General features: G+C 37.0%; 1 long non-coding RNA gene across 1 annotated transcript in view; it reads left to right on the forward strand.

The window, feature by feature from the left end:
• The first annotated feature begins 1,701 nt into the window (after positions 1-1,701).
• LOC134809309 (uncharacterized) overlaps positions 1,702-12,387 on the forward strand; it is a 137,393-nt gene continuing 126,707 nt past the window's right edge. The window contains exons 1-2 of the long non-coding RNA XR_010154714.1: positions 1,702-1,802; positions 2,373-2,452. This is a non-coding gene — a long non-coding RNA (uncharacterized LOC134809309). The remainder of the gene's footprint in view (positions 1,803-2,372; positions 2,453-12,387) is intronic.

The raw sequence follows: 12,387 nt of genomic DNA on the forward strand, positions 1-12,387 counted from the left end.
TTTCCAGGGGCTGGGAGAAGGAGAGGGGGTGGGTAGCTACTGATTAATGTGTACAGGGTTTCCTTTTGGGCTGATGAAAATGTTTTTGTATTAGATAAAGGTGATGGTTGCACAAAATTGGTAATGTGCCAAACACCTTTGAACTGTACATTTAAAATACTTAATTTCATGTTATATGAATTTTACATCAATTTAATAAGTGATCTTTCTAGCTGCCTCAAAAAGAATGGATTTGAAAATAGCATGAATGGAAATAAGACTAGTTAGAAGGTCATCACAGTGGTCCAGATGAGAGATAATGGTGGCCTGAATTAAGATGCTGGCAGTAGGGTTGGAGAGAGGGAAATAAAACTGCTGTTTAGGAGCCATTATGTATAGGATTTGGCGGCCAATAAGATGAGTTGTGGGTCATAGGCATTGAGGATGTCTCCTGGGTTTTGAGACTGGGCATCTGAGTGAACAGCATCACCACTGGGATTAAAACCCATTTTACAGATGCAGAACTGGAGAGGCCATTGGCTTGTCCACTGTCACAAATCAGCCAGTAAGAGAAGTCTCCTGAGCCACCACTCTCCTGAGCTCTCCTGATTCTGGTTCAGAAGGCTTTGCATATAATATAGCAAATATGAGTAGTGATTTTTTAAAAAATTACATGAATATTTTCAAACAATTGTATGATTTGTATCTTATTTACATGTATTTTAATACCTGTGTTTGGAATTATAACGTTGTAGCCATGATCATATTCTGATGAAACCGCGTCTCCCCTCCCTGAGACCTCTGCCCCCTAGTGTCTGCCACTTCCCTTTATAATGCTTTTATATAGTACTGACAACCCTGAAAGACTCCTGTTATTGATCCCCCCAACACAACTGAGTGAACATTCCATAGCCCCTAGTTCTTTCTCTGAAGCAACCCAGTTTTAAGGGACTGAATTTCCGTAACCTTGAGCCTTCTGATACTGGAATAAGGATGATCCACTCAGAGCAGCCTCAGATATAGGGATGAGTAGAAGAGGGAGTCAGGTGGAAGGAAGGAGACAAAGCAAGTGACCTATCATGGGGGACAGCTGCTGGAGTGGAAAAGCCAGGACCTTTTGTCTCATAATGTATGGAAGAGTGTGTGCGTGTATGTGATGATGATGATTAAATGGTACACGGTATCAGGGAGAGTTGTCAGCACTGATGCTGATTAAGAATGCTGGAAAACTAATAGTAAGGAAGGAAACTAGAAAAATTGGTCTGAATGTGGAAAAGTAATACTAATTACAATCATTTATGCGAACTGCTTACCATTTATTGCTAATTCCCGTCCAACAAAATAACTATTAGGTGTATCATTAAATATGTGTTAGATTAACTTTTTCATCACTTTTATTTGTGATTAGAACAGTAAACTCTGCATGTATGCTCAGGCTTAATAGTTTGTTGCTCATGCAAGCATGGCTGTCAGCTCACAATTAGAAAAAAAAAACTATTATGTTAGGGCTGGAGCATGGCAGGCTTTGAATTCCAGGCTAAGCAGTTTACAGTTAATTTAAGAGACAATGGGGAGCCTTTACAGAATAATCAATGGTGGGGGGAGTGAGGGGTGCGGTTTGCGCGTTACACAATCAGCACTCTATTTTAGGAATCACAGATTGGCTGGGCTGGGAGATTGCTTAAAGATTACTCACCCAGTGATGACTAGCCAGGGAGCGTGGGCATCCACACTGCGGGTTCTGGATGGATTATGAAGATTTCAGAAAGCCTAAAGGAACCAATGTATTTCTCTATAATAAGGCTGTACAGATCAACCACAGTGTCAGTATTATTTGCTTTGGGCTAGAATTAATCAAATGGGACACTGATCAGAAGAATTGATTGGTGGTTATGAAAGTCATTTTTTTAAAAAATGGCAAAACAAGCTAATTGATCCTTAATAAATAAAAACATTCTTTTTTTTTTTTTTTTTTTTTTTGAGACAGATTCTCACTCTGTCGCCCAGGCTGGAGTGCAGTGGCGTGATTTCAGCTCACTGTAACCTCTGCCTCCTGGGTTCAAGCGATTCTCCTGCCTCAGCCTCCTGAGTAGCTGGGACTATAGGCACAGGCCACCACACCTGGCTAATTTTTGTATTTTTAGTAGAGATGGGGTTTCACCATGTTGGCCAGGCTGGTCTCGAACTCCTGACTTCAGGTGATTCCCCCACCTCAGCCTCCCAAACTGCTGGGATTACAGGCATGAGCCACCACACCCGGCAATAAAAATTTTGACATTAGAAAAATTTTTATAGTCAAGGGCCCTACAGATTGAAAACAAAACAAAAGGGGTCTTGGGTGATGAAAAAGTTGGGAGCCTCAATTGTCATCCAGCCGATCCTTTCATTTATAGATGAAGGAGCAGAGGTTAGAGATGGATGGAACTTGCCTTACAGGAAGATGGACAAATGGACTGGACAGTGCAAATGGAAGGTAGGTGAGACTAAAGACCAGAAAACCAACTCAGTAGCAAATTGAGATGCCTAGATTAGGGTGGTAGAAGTTAATTTGCAAAGAAAAAGGGCAGATGGGAGAGAGTGAAAAGGCAGTGCCAGATAGGTTCACTGGTTGGATATGAACAGAGAGGAAAAGAAAGAAGTTGAGAATGACTCCAGAATTTCCAGCGTAGTAGACTGAGCCAATGATGGCATTATTAGTGGAAATATAAAAAGCTGGAGGAATAATTGGTTTGGGGGTAGAGGGGAATCATGAATTTGGTTTCATACATATTGACCTTAAGTTGTAGTTTTGTGTATTCAAAAAGAAAATAGCAATAGAAATTAGAAATGCTTGGCTTTGTTTTTTAACCTACTTTATTGAGGTATGATTAATGTACAATAAACTGTACATATTTAATGTATACAACTCAAGGAGTTTGGAGATAGGTATACACCCATGAAAGTATCACCAAAATCTATATTGTGAACCTAGCCATTACCTTCAACTGTTTCCTTCTACCTTCCTTCTCTGTTATTATACTTAATCTATTTTTTTAGAACTGCTTGGCTTTAAATTCTGACTTATTTACGTTGTGCAGGTTTTGGTAAAGAATTTTTCCTTTGACTTTCAGTTTCCACATCTGTAGATTTGGGATATTGATATTTGCCTTATGGAATTCATGAGAGGATTAAGTGGGAAGACTTATAAAAAGTACTTAGCACAATATCTAGCAAAGGGCAAGTACTCATTACTCTTCTCTGGAGAAAGAATGGAGATGGAAATGTTTAAGAGGCAGTTAGAAACAAGGGAAAGCTCAGGAGAGCTGTTAAATCCAAAGCTATATTTTTAGGATCTAACTGCAAAACATTGGTGGTACTTACCCAGAGTTTCAGAAAGTTTGAAGTTAGAGGTCTGATAATTTGAGAAGGAATCTAGCAAAGGAGTCTGAAGGAATGGATAGGATGAAATAGGGAGCACACTGTCCAAGAAGCCAAGGGAGGCAGGATAATTTGAAAGTGGAAGAGTATTTCGTGGGGTCAAATGAAATGAAGATATCTAGAAAACAAAGAGGGATATGAGGCCATTGGGAGTTTACTTTAAGAGACAGCAGAGAACTAGGAATGAGTTAGACAAGAGGATAAGTAGTGAGGGTGGTGCAGCAAAGACAGTAAAGGAAAAGCAACTCTTTCAACATGAATGATGGAATAAGAGGGATACAGGTGACAGTAATTCAAAAAAAGTAGCAGCCATAAGGGAAGGTTATTTTCGGATACTCAAAATCAGAGCATGTTGTATGCTAAGGGAATAATACCAGTGGAGAAGAAGACACTGATAAGGCAGAATAAAGAGGATATATTTGTAAAGCAGGCTCTCTCTCTTTTATTTTATTTTATTATTATTATACTTTAAGTTTTAGGGTACATGTGCACAATGTGCAGGTTAGTTACGTATGTATACATGTGCCATGCTGGTGTGCTGCACCCATTAACTCGTCATTTAGCATTAGGTATATCCCTAAAGCTATCCCTTCCCCCTCCCCCCACCCCACAACAGTCCCCAAAGTGTGATGTTCCCCTTCCTGTGTCCATGTGTTCTCATTATTCAATTCCCACCTATGAGTGAGAATATGTGGTGTTTGGTTTTTTGTTCTTGCGATAGTTTACTGAGAATGATGATTTCCAATTTCATCCATGTCCCTACAAAGGACATGAACTCATCATTTTTAATGGCTGCATAGTATTCCATGGTGTATATGTGCCACATTTTCTTAATCCAGTCTATCATTGTTGGACATTTGGCTTGGTTCCAAGTCTTTGCTATTGTGAATAGTGCCGCAATAAACATACGTGTACATGTGTCTTTATAGCAGCATGATTTATAGTCCTTTGGGTATATACCTATAAGCAGGCTCTCTTAAACTATGCAGAGGTAGTCCTAGGTTGTAGCCACATTAAAGGTGTCCCTAGTGGAGGATTTGACATCTAATCCAGGAGAAGTGATGTGAGGTCAAATCAGAAGCAAGCAATCCCACTGAAGCTGTTCTATGACAAAGTGGAATTTATACAAGGGAGGCAAGATTAAATCAATATTCAAAAATCAATCTATGTTATCCGCCATATCAAGTTAAGAAAAAATATCACATGATAATATAAATCAATGATTGTTCTCATTTTTTAAAACATCATATTAGAAGATTTAGCCAGCAGAATAAAGCAAGAAAATAAAAGGCATACAGACTGGAAAAAAGAAAATTAAACTTCTACTTTCAAATGATGTGATTGTATGTATAGAAAATCTCAAGAAATCTAGAAAAGAATTCCCAGAACTAATAAATAACTTCAACAAGGTAACAGTATATGAGTGTATGAGACCAACATGCAAAAATCAATTACATTTCTAAATGCTAGCAACTAACATGTGGAAATCAAAATCTAAAAACATAATTTACAATCATGCCAAAGAAAATCTGTATAAACGCTTAAGAAAACACATGCAGGTTCTATATACTGAACATTACAAAGTGCTGATAAGAGATATCAAAAAAATCTAAAAATGGAAGAACATACTATATTTATGGATTGAAAGTGTCAGCATTATAAAGATGTTAATTTCCCCCAGATTCATCTAAAGGTTTAGTGAAATTTCTATCAAAATTCCAGCATAATTTCATTTTAGACATAGACCTACTTATTCTAAAATGTAAATGGAAAGTCACAGTCCATATAACAGCTATAACAATCTTGTGAAAAAAGAATAAAGTAAAAGAAACCATTCTATCTGATATTAAGGCTCACTATATAGATAGAGGAATCATGACAGTGTCATGATTGGCAGAACGGCAGGCATATGAATTAATGGAAGGAAATAGATAACCCAGAAATGGACCCACACAAATATATCCAATTCAATAGAGGAAAGATAGCCTTTTCAATAAATGGTCCTGAAACAATGTGATATCCACAGACAAAAAGAAAAAAGAAACTTTGACTTGAACCTCACACATTGCACAAACATTAATTCAAAATGGATCATAGATTTACTTTTCATTTTTTCTTAGAGACAGGGTCTTGCAGCCTCAAACTTCTGGGCTCAAGAAATCCTCCTGCCTTAGCCTCCTTAATAGTTGGGACTACAGGCATGTGCCACCATGCCTGGCTACTTTTTTTTTTTTTTTTTTTTTTACTTTTTGTGTAAATAGAGTCTCATTGTGTTGACCAGGCTGGTCTTAAACTTCTGGCCTCAAGCGATCCTCCCATTTTGGCCTCCCAAGATGTTGGTATTACAGACATGAGCCACCATGTCTAGCTTTAAGTACCTATTTTTATGTAATGTTTATAACAATGCTGGATCATAGATTTAAAGGTAGAAGGTAAAACAAAGACAATTTTAGAAGAAAACATGGGAGAAAAATCTTTGGGAACAAGACTTAGTGAGGAATTTTTAGTTTTGAAACTAAAAGCACAATCTGTAAGAGGAAAAAGTGATAAATTGGACTTCATCAAAATGTAAAGATTTTTGCTGTATGAAATATCCTGTTACAAAAATTAAAAAGACAAGCTACGATCTTGGAGAAAATATCTGCAATCCGCATACTTGACAAAGGACTAGTATCTAGAATATATGAAGAACTCTCAATTCGGCTGGGTGTGGTGGCTCACAAGGTCAGACATTCAAGACCAGCCTGGCCAAGATGGTGAAATCCCGTCTCTACTAAAAATACAAAAATTAGCTGGGCGTGGTAGCAAGCACCTGTAATCCCAGCTACTTGGGAGTCTGAGGCAGAGAATTGCTTGAACCCAGGAGGCAGAGGTTGCAGTGAGCAGAAATCATGCCACTGTACTCCAGCCTGGGTGACAGAGTGAAACTCTGTCTCAAAACCACCACCACTACCACCACCACAACAACAACTCTCAAATCTCAATCCTAAAAATACAAACAATTCAATCACATGATGACCAAGGACATTTCACCAAGAAGGATATGCAGATGGTGGTAAAATAGCAATGAAAACATCTTTAGCCATTAGGGAAATGCAAATTAAAACCACATGTAATGCAGTATTACTGCACATCTGTCGGAATTAGAAAAACAAAAAGTAGTGACATAACTAAACACTGAGGAGGATATGGAGAACCTAGCTCTCCCTTATTTATTGCTGGCGGGAATATTAAATGGTACAACATCTCTTTGAAACAGTTTCGCAGTTTCTTAGAGAAGAAACACCATGTGATCCACAGTCACACTCTTGAGGATTTATTCTAAAGAAATGAAAAATGTATGTCCACACAAAAACCTGTACACCAAAGTTTATAGAAGCTTTATTCATTATAGCCCTAAATTGGAAAAATAAAAACACAAATGTCCTTCACTGGGTAAATGCTTAAACAAACTGTGGTACATCCATACCATGGAATACTACTCAGCAATAAGAAGAAATGCACTATTGATGCATACCACATCTTGGACGAATCTCCAGAGACTTACACTAAGTGAATAAGGCCAATCCCAAGAGGAAAAGTGCATTTGTATGATGTTCTTGGAATGGCAAAATTTTAGAAATGAACAGATTAGTCATTCCAGTGCCTAGGAATGGGGAGATGGGCAGAGAAGGAGACAGATGTAGTTGTAAAAGGGTAACACAAGGGATATTTTTGGTAATAGAACTGTCCGTTATTTTGGTCACAGTGGTGGATACATCAACCTGTACATGTGATAAAATTGTATACAACTAAATACCCTCATACCCACACAAATGAATACAAGTCAAACTGGAGAAATCTAAATAAAATCGGTAGATTGTATCAATGTCAATATCATAGTTGGGGCATCATACTACAGTTTTATAAGATGCTATCATTGGAAAAAACTGGGCAATAGATAAACTAGATGTTACTGTAACAAATGCATATTAATCTATAATTATTTTAAGAAAATTTTCAGTTTAGAAACAAGTGATTAACTGCCATAAGTGGTAGAAATAAAAATGGCATGAGTGAAAATAGGGATACTAGGCAAAAGTCTATCACAGTCCTCCAGATGATAGATGATGGCAGCCTTAATTAAGGTGCTGGCAGTAGACATGGAGAAAAGCAGATGAATTCAAGTTATTTAGAAACCAGTATGTATAGCACTTGTCAGCGAATGAGGTAAGGACTGGGTGACAAGCACTGAAGTCATCTCTAAGGCTTTGATGCTGGATACCTTAGAGAATAGCAATACAACTGGGATTAAAATTCATTTTATACAAGATCTACATGAGGAAAGCTATAAAACTTTGATGAAATAAAAAGATTCTAAATGAATGGAGAAATAGTCCATGTACATGGATAGAAAGATTCAATATTGTCAAGATGTCAGTCTTTTCCATCTTAATCTGTAAATTAAATGCAATCTCAATCAAGATTTCATCAAGTTATTTTATGGACATTTTGTTGGAGGACTAAAACTTCCTGATGTCAAGACTTACCGTAAAGCTATAGTAATCAATACAACGAGTTATTGGTCAAAGAATAGACAAGTAGATCAGTGGAACAGAATAGAGAGCCCAGAAATAGACCCACATGAATATAGTCAACTGATTTTTGATCAGGGAGCAAAAGCAATTCAATGGAGAAAAGATAGTCCTTTCAACAAGTGGCGCTAGAACAACTGGACACCCTCATGCAAAAGGGTGGGCCTGGTGGCTCATGCCTGTAATCCTAGCATTATGGGAGTCCGAGGCGAGTGGATTACTTGCGGCCAGGAGTTCGAGACAAGCCGGGTCAACATGACGAAACCCTACGTCTACTAAAAATACAAAAATTAGCTGGACGTGGTGGCACAAGCCTGTAATCCCAGCTACTCGGGAGGCTGAAGCATGAGAATGGCTTGAACCCAGGAGGCAGAGTTACAGTGAGCCAAGATTGTGCCACTGCACTCCAGCCTGGGTGCCTGGGTGACAGAGTGAGACTCTGTCTCAAAAACAAAAATCAAAAAAAATTATAATCTAGACATAGACATTACACATTACATTCGTCATAAAAATTAACTCAAAATGCACCATGGACCTAAAGGTAAAATGTAAAACTATTAAGCTCCTAGAAGATAATATAGGATAAAGTATAGGTGACCTTGGGTTTGGTGATGACTTTTTAGATACAACGCCATAAGCATGATACATGAAAGAAAAAATTGGTAAGTTGGACACTGCTAAGACAACTTCTACTTTGTGAAAAATATTGTTAAGAAAATAAAAAAGCCACAGACTGGCAGAAAATATTTTTAAAACATATCTGATAAAGAACTGGTATCCAAAATACACAAAGAACCCTTAAATCTCAACAATAAGATGACTCAATTTAAAAATTATAAAGCAAGTGAAAAGATGATGAACATCATTTGTCATTAGGGAATTGCAAATTAGAACAATGGGATACCACTATACACATACTGGAATGGCTAAACTCCAAAACACAGACAACACCTACTACTGACAAGGATGTGTTACAACAACAACTCCCATTCAATGCTAGTAGAAATGCAAAAACTCATTTAAACTTTTATGGACACTTAAAAGTTTCCCTCCAATAAGGTGGTACCAATTTATAGTTTCTGAAAATACTTGTGCATACTTGTTGAGAGTTATACATAGTACTTAAATACCTGGAATCTACAGCTAGGTTGCCTACTTTCAAATCCTTGCTTTGCAACTTAGTAGCTGTGTAGTTTTATGCAAGTTATCTAACTTCTCTGTGCCTCAGTTGAATCATCTGTAAAACAGAGATCATAACATTTAGTGTACCTCATGGGATCATTGTGAGGATTAAATGAGTTAATATTTGTAATGTTTTAAGAATTATACCTGGAACAGTGTAAGTGCTATGTATTAGATGTTATTACTGTTCCTCATATGCTGCCTAAGAGTCTTTAATTTATATTATGTATTTTATATATATATATTATATATGTATAAATATATATACTTTTTGTATATGTATAAATATAAATTTTAATCTGAGGGTTAAAAATATTGTCTCTTAGAAGTGTCCACTTGCATTTCCCTTTTATGTATTAAGGTTTAGATATATAGGGTTTCATATATTTGAAAGCTATTTATAATTTCTGTTCTGTCTTTTGTGATTTTTCTATTGAGTTGTTGGTATTTTATTGATTTGTAGGAGTTGTTTATATATTAAGAAAATCTCCCTGTATCTGTGGGGTTTATTATTTCATTAGATATTTATTCAGTGCTTATTAAGTATCAAGTACTATACTTGGTTCTAGAGAGCAGCACTGAACAAAACAAAGCCCCAGCTCTCATGAATCTTACATGTAATGGAGAGAGACAGACAATAAGAAAAGAACTGATACGCTGGGTGATGATAAGTGGGATAAAATAATAAAGCATATACAAGGAATAGGGAGTGCTTGGTATGAAGGAGTTGCTATTTTATATATAGTGGTCAGGAAAGGCCTTCCTAATAAGGTGACATTCGAATAGATACCTGAAGGCAATGAAGTAAGCCATGTGGACACTTATTCATTTCAAAAGTATTTATTAAGCCTGTGCCAGGCACAATTCTAGACTCTTGTGTTGCAGTAGTAAATAAGACAAACCAAAAAAAGTTTTACCCCGTGGATCACACACTCTGGGGTGGGGGGAAACAGAAATAAATAATAAATGTAATGAATGAATTATATACTATTTTAGTAGTTGATCAATGCTATGGGTAAAAGAAACAGTAAAGTAAGTTCAGGCGGATCAGGAGTGCCAGATCCAGAGTTTGTTACATTAAATAGATGACACCAAGGTGGTAATGGGGTGCCAGATCATGAAGGGCCTCGTGGGCCATTGTACGGATTTGGGCTTTGACTCTGAATTAGATAGGAGTCACTGGAGGATTTTAAACAGAAGAGTGATGTGACATAACCTTCATTTTTAGAGGATCAGTCCGACTGCTATATTGATAACAAACTTGAAGGAGGAAGGACAGAAGCTGGAAGAGCCATAAAAAGCTCTTGCATTCATCCAGGCAAGAGATATGATGGTGGCTTGCACCAGGGTGTTAGAAATGGTGGGGGTGAAAGTGATTGAACTCTGGAGATATTTTGGAGGTAGATGTATAAAGGTTTCCTGAAATATTAAATGTAGGGTGTGAGAAGGGAGGAGATAAGAATGACTCCAAGATTTTTGTACCTAACATTGGAACGATGGAGTTGTCATCAACTGAGATGGGAAAGTTTGTAATTAGAACAGTTTGGGGACTGACCACAGATAGATGCAACTTGAAGCCATGAGACTAGACAAAATCACCAAGAAAGTAGTGAATGTAGATACTGGATTGGGAGATGAGGAAGAGGAAGCAAGGGAGATGAAGAAGGAGCACTCAATGAGATAAAGATAGAACTTGCCTATATACATCTGCGAAAAGAGTATTCCAGTGAAAGGAAACAAAGTGTGAAGACCCCGAGGCAGGTCTCTGCTTGGTATTAGTATTTGTCTTGTACTGTTTTATTTCTATGTAGGAAATTTTATTTTTATGTAGCCATATTTATATTTTTTCTTTTAATGGCTTTTGGGTTTATGTCAGGCCTTAAAAAGGCTTTGTAAAGTTATCTCACTACCATTTAAAATACAGTGTATAATCCCAGCACTTTGGGAGCCCAACACGGGCAGATTGCTTCAGCTCACGAGTTTGAGACCAGCCTGGGCAACATGGTGAAACCCTGTCTCTACAGAAAATACAAAAATTAGCCAGGTGTGGTGGTAGGCACCTGTGGTCCCAGCTACTTGAGAGGCTGAGGAGGGAAGGATCACTACTTGAGCCAGGGAAGTGGAAGTCGCAGTGAGCTGAGATCCTGGCACTGCACTCCAGCCTGGGTGACAGAGCAAGACCCTGTCTCAGAAAAATAAATAAATACAGACATAAAAATAAATAAATGAAATAAAGTGTTTTCCTTACTAACTTAATACCAAATTTATTTTATGCTAAATTCTCATATATATTTGGATTGTTTGTGCTTCATTGATTTGTCTATCTAATCACGTGCCTATTCCAAACTGCTCTAGTTACTGAAGCTTTGTTCCCGAAGCTTTATAATATGCTTTAATATAAGGTAAATCTATCTCCTCTCATTACTTTTTTTTTTTTTTTTGTAGAGATGGGGTTTTGCTGTGTTGTCCAGGCTGGTCTTGAACTGGCCTGAAGCAATCTGCCCGCCTCAGCCTCCCAAAGTGTTGGGATTACAGGTGTGACACATGGTGCCCGGCCGCCCTCTCATTACTCTTGTCCTTCAGAATTCGTCTATTACTGCATGTGTATTTTTTCATGAGAACCTTAGAATCACTTGTCCCTGCCTCCAAATCCTGTTTGTGTTTTTATTGGGGCCATATTAAATATAGTGATTAATTTAGGGACAGTTGATATCTTTATAATATTGAGTTTTCTGAGCCAGGAATAAAGTACAACTATCCATTTTAAGAATTCCTTTATGTACTTTAGTAGCATTTATAATTTTTTCATTTACATATTGTATTTTGCTGGATAGTATTATTCACAGGTCATATAGCATTTTTTCTTTTATAAATGAGGTCTATCTTCCCTTTATCCTTTCTAAGTGGTTGTTAACATATAGAAATGTTATTTATTTTTATATTTTATTTTGGTATCCATTTACTCTACTGTATCATCTTATTGTTTATAATTTTTTCCATTAATATTCTTGAACTTTCTAGGTGTACAACAAAAGTTTCTGAAAGTAATAATTTTGCATCTTCTTTTTCAGTTTTTTAGACAGTTTTATTCACATATGTTTTACATACCATAAAGTTCAACTGTTTAAAGTAGACAATGTTTTTTGGCATATTTACCCAGTTGTACAAGGATCAACATAATCTGATTATAAAATATTATCATGATGCCCCCAAAGAAATCTTGTACTCATTAGCA

The sequence above is a fragment of the Pan troglodytes genome, chromosome X, assembly GCF_028858775.2.
Source record: "Pan troglodytes isolate AG18354 chromosome X, NHGRI_mPanTro3-v2.0_pri, whole genome shotgun sequence".
Classification (NCBI taxonomy): Eukaryota; Metazoa; Chordata; class Mammalia; order Primates; family Hominidae; genus Pan; species Pan troglodytes.